This window comes from Terrapene carolina, unplaced genomic scaffold (assembly GCF_002925995.2).
Source record: "Terrapene carolina triunguis isolate 2854851 unplaced genomic scaffold, T_m_triunguis-2.0 Scaffold22969, whole genome shotgun sequence".
NCBI lineage: Eukaryota > Metazoa > Chordata > Testudines > Emydidae > Terrapene > Terrapene triunguis.
This window is the reverse complement of record NW_020687320.1, coordinates 27,502-32,230: the sequence shown is the minus strand read 5'-3', so window position 1 is coordinate 32,230 and position 4,729 is coordinate 27,502. Positions and strand designations below refer to the sequence as shown.

Here is a 4,729-nt window from a genome sequence, read left to right as displayed (position 1 = left end):
TTACTATAACAACAATTACTGTAACATCATAGAATCATAGAATCATAGAATATCAGGGTTGGAAGGGACCTCAGGAGGTCATCTAGTCCAACCCCCTGCTCAAAGTATCACTATAACAACAATGCTCAGTGCATCATGAGCCTTCCAAAGACACCTTACATGAAAAAATTTGCATTGGATACACACAATCATATTATAAGGATGAACATGGAGGTGCAGGGGGTTCCCCTGAGGCACAGAGTGTCACAACCTTCACTTGATGAACAGCCTGATTATCCTTGAACGAAGGTGTTTGCTTTTCATGCTGTACACTACTGGGTTCATCAGGGGCGGTACCAGCAGGTAGACATAGCCCAGCAGAATCTGAAGGAAGTGAGAAGAGCTGTTCCCAAATCTGTGTATCACAGACAAGCCAATCTCTGGGATGTAGAAGAGCAGGACGGCGCAGAGGTGAGAGACGCAGGTGTTCAGGGCCCTGAGTCTCTCCGCGTGGGATGCGACACTCAGCACAGTTTTGAGGATCATCACATAAGAGAGAAAGATGAGCAACGAGTCCAAACCCACCATTAAGAGTTTAATAGACAAGCCATAGATGCTGTTGACTGTGATATCGGAACAAGCCATCTTCATGACTTCCTGGTGCAGGCAGTAGGAATGGGAGAGGACATTGGATCGACAGTATCGGAACCGTTTCAAGAGAAAGGGGAGTGGGAATATTAGGGCCACCGATCTTAGCACAAAGAAAAGTCCCATTCTGGATATTCTTGATGGGGTTAAGATGGAAGCATATCTCAGTGGGTTAGAGATTGCGACGAAGCGGTCAAAGGCCATCAACAAGAGCATGGAGGATTCAATGTATGAAAGCGAGTGGATGAAGAACAGCTGGGCAAAACAGGCATCAAGGCTGATCTCCCTAGAGTTAAATAATAATATCCCCAATGTCGTCGGTATGGTAGATATCGATAAGCCAAGGTCTGTGATGGCCAACATGGAAAGGAAAATGTACATGGGCTCATGGAGGCTTGGATCTGTTTTTATAATGAACATAATGACTGAATTTCCTACTATGGAAATGACATACATGAAGCAGAAGGAGACAGAGATCCAGAGATGCAAGTCTTCTTGCCCAGGTATCCCGGTGAGAAGGAACACTGCAGAGTTGAATTTGGTGTCATTGACAGCTGACATAATGTACTGGGCATGTCCGAGGAGTTTTGAACTTTCCTTCCTGAAAGGAAAAAGAACAGGAGACTACATGATATTTAGCAAGACATCATTCTGCTCTCAGTGCAAGCAAAACCAAAGTCTTGGATTTAAGAACGTCAGAACCAGGTTCTATTTACTTCCCCTTCTCTGATGCTCCCGGTGATACACCCTGACTCCCCAAGAATCCCTCCAAGGGAAGCTGAACTGTTTCCCTGGCCAAAGTAGCCTGAATCCAGCGAGTCTGATCATCCTACAGGCTTCTCTTCATCCTCACAGGACCTCCATCCTCTCCCCATGCAGGTGTTTGTAGATATTTGGCAAGTTCCCAGCTAACTCAGAGAGTTACTTCAACTGGGCGGGGGAGGGGACGGCATCACAAATGGGTGAATAGTGCAAACACTACGTTTGCATTAATATCCAGTTGAGTGTGCAAATTACTTGAGCAATGCTCCTGTAAGAGGTGATGGGTGTAAGTTAACACAATCACTACTCCACACTCCTTTCCTATATCTGAGGTCTACTCTTTGCTGAAACACAGAGCAGCAGTTCTGTTTTGTCAGGAATTTTTGGAAATACTTGCACAAGTCTTCAAGAGTGATTGAATGCACAACCCGAAATGTAAGTGTTAGAAACAGCCTCTGGTCTGTTACTAAGAGATAGTATCATACAACTATTCACTGAAAATGATTTCAGAGCATAAACCCTTTGCAAACATTATGTGAAGTACGTGGCATCTGATATACTTTCGAAAGCAAAAGCCATTAAGCAGTAAAGTTACCACTGCTCCTTCCTGTTGAGATTCCAACAACTCTGCTGCTGGCTTTCAATATAAAATCATGTCATGAAAGTTTGGTTTGTAATATCTTTATTACAATTAAAAGTTTTGGCATAATATTTACACATCTGTCCTTTGGTACACACATCAACCCATTCTTTCCCCTCTGATCTTCTTTCAGAGATGATTTCTTAGGTTACAGTGGGACTTAGAATGTAGCGTATCTCTTTTGGGTTTCATCACAACCTGAAAAGATCGCAGCGTCTCAGCCCTCATTCAGTCACTTGTCAGCAAACAAAAGTCTAGTAGCTCCTCTGTCCCTTGGTTAATAGCTGACTGGTTCTGTTCTGTCAGTCTGTAGCCTGTAGCCGGAGTGGTAACAGGCATCAGTATAGAAAATATCCATTCCCTGAGCTCTCACTCTCTCGTACAGAGTAACCCCAGCACCAGTCATTCAGGCAGGATGAGGGTTTGCAGGAAGTGGATTTCAAGATCAAATGCATGAGTATTCATGGAAATGGAACTTCGTCTCACACATGAAAGTAGTCTATTGCTCGCTCTCTCTCTCTCTCTCTCTGACTGTCTATGTTCTCTATTCATAAAATCCATAGCACCCAGGAATGGCACTGGGACAGACATGGAGCTGAGCTGCTGTAATTAATGTGTGTGTTAAACCCAGTTGTTGGGATGTTTGCTGTAGAGCTATATTGGGTTAACTATTGGGATCTTGATGTTATGGCTACATTAGGTGAAACCAGTATGACTCATATTATTCTAATAGAAGGCTGCTGGAAAACACGCAGTAAGAAAAGCCATCTGTCACTGAGCATTTCAAGGAGGCTGAGGGACACCGGAGCTACAAGCTGGGAAAAACCTATTTCCGGGCTCCAGCCACGTTACACAGCTTTTTGGCCAGTGATGGGAGTCTGTCCACAGGTGGTCCAGCTATTGGTGAGAAGCTCTTTGGACTGATAGGCACAGACAGTGCTGGGGAAGTCTGAAAGCTCTCTTCCTGACAGGGTCCCTGTCAGAGTGGGAGGGCTTGTGCTCATAGACATATAGAGACTGTTGTTTGAAAACCCTCTTATTCTCCCATGTTATGATTTATTCCTACTATTCATATTAAACCGTATTTTGGTTCCAGAAGGCTGGCTGGTCACTTGTCTCACCACTAGTTACAGACTCCCAAAGGGAAGAACCACAGGTGCCGAACCCAATTGGACCTGCTGGACAAGCGTAGTCGACCCGCAGTGTGTTGTAGCCCAGGGCTTAGTCTGAGGGTGGGAGGATCATGGGATTCCATCCCATGAGAGGGCAGGGTATGAGGCCTGACATGTGGCACTCAGAGACCAGAGATGCTGGCAACCCTGTAACTCGGAGGATATCAACAGGAGGATTGCAACTGCTTTGGAGGACAGGGTCATAATTCAAAATGATCTGGACAAACTGGAGAAATGGTCTGAGTTAAACAGGATGAAGTTTAACAAAGACAAATGCAAAGTGCTCCACTTAGGAAGAAAAAATCAGTTTCACAAATACAGAATGGGAAGAGACTGTCTAGGAAGGAGTATGGCAGAAAGGGATCTAGGGGTTATAGTGGACCACAAGCTAAATATGAGTCAACAGTGTGATGCTGTTGCAAAAAAAGCAAACATGATTCTGGGATGTATTAACAGGTGTGTTGTGAGCAAGACACGAGAAGTCATTCTTCCGCTCTACTCTGCTCTGGTTAGGCCTCAGCTGGAGTATTGTGTCCAGTTCTGGGCACCGCATTTCAAGAAAGATGTGGAGAAATTGGAAAGGGTCCAGAGAAGAGCAACAAGAATGATTAAAGGTCTTGAGAACATGACCTATGAAGGAAGGCTGAAAGAAGTGGGTTTGTTTAGTTTGGAAAAGAGAAGACTGAGAGGGGACATGATAGCAGTTTTCAGGTATCTAAAAGGGTGTCATAAGGAGAAGGGAGAAAACTTGTTCACCTTAGCCTCTGAGGATAGAACAAGAAACAATGGGCTTAAACTGCAGCAAGGGAGGTCTAGGTTGGACATTAGGAAAAAGTTCCTAACTGTCAGGGTGGTTAAACACTGGAATAGATTGCCTAGGGAGGTTGTGGAATCTCCATCTCTGGAGATATTTAAGAGTAGGTTAGATAAGTGTCTATCAGGGATGGTCTAGATGGTATTTGGTCCTGCCATGCGGGCAGGGGACTGGACTCGATGACCTCTCGAGGTCCCTTCCAGTCCTAGAATCTATGAATCTATGAATCTATGAAACAGGGCAGAAGTGCTGGAGCCCTCAGCTAGTCAGGAAATATAAATATGCCCTATCGGACTTGTTACCACAGAGCAACACAGCTCTGAATTCCTGCCTTCACAATCAAGCCAGAGAATAAAACCTTTGAAAATTATTTGCTGATTAAATTTCCAGAAGCAAATAAACCTGAGGTAATTTGGGAACTAGTCACTGATATTTCATGGGGTCTCTTCTACCCAAGCCCCTGGCAGGATCAGGCCCAGAGCACATGACACCTGTAGAAATGGGACCCCTTGAGAAATCCTGACTCGGGGTTCTAACACTCCGAGCTCGTTTTAAAAGTCACATTTCTGTGTAGCTTGAACACCCCACTGTGGAGCATGAGCAGATGTAGGGGAGAGGTTCCCAAGCTACCTAGTGCTTCCTGCCCTCCAGCCCCTCTCACTGAGTCACCCTGATAGCCCAGCTGAGTCCTCTGCCACTGCACAGAACATCTGC

The 4,729-nt window shown here is 45.0% G+C and overlaps 1 pseudogene; it reads right to left on the bottom strand.

Annotated features, from left to right (window-relative positions):
- Window positions 1–252: 252 nt before the first annotated feature.
- Window positions 253–1,474, bottom strand: LOC112119507 (annotated as a pseudogene).
- Between the last annotated feature and the right edge of the window lie 3,255 nt (window positions 1,475–4,729).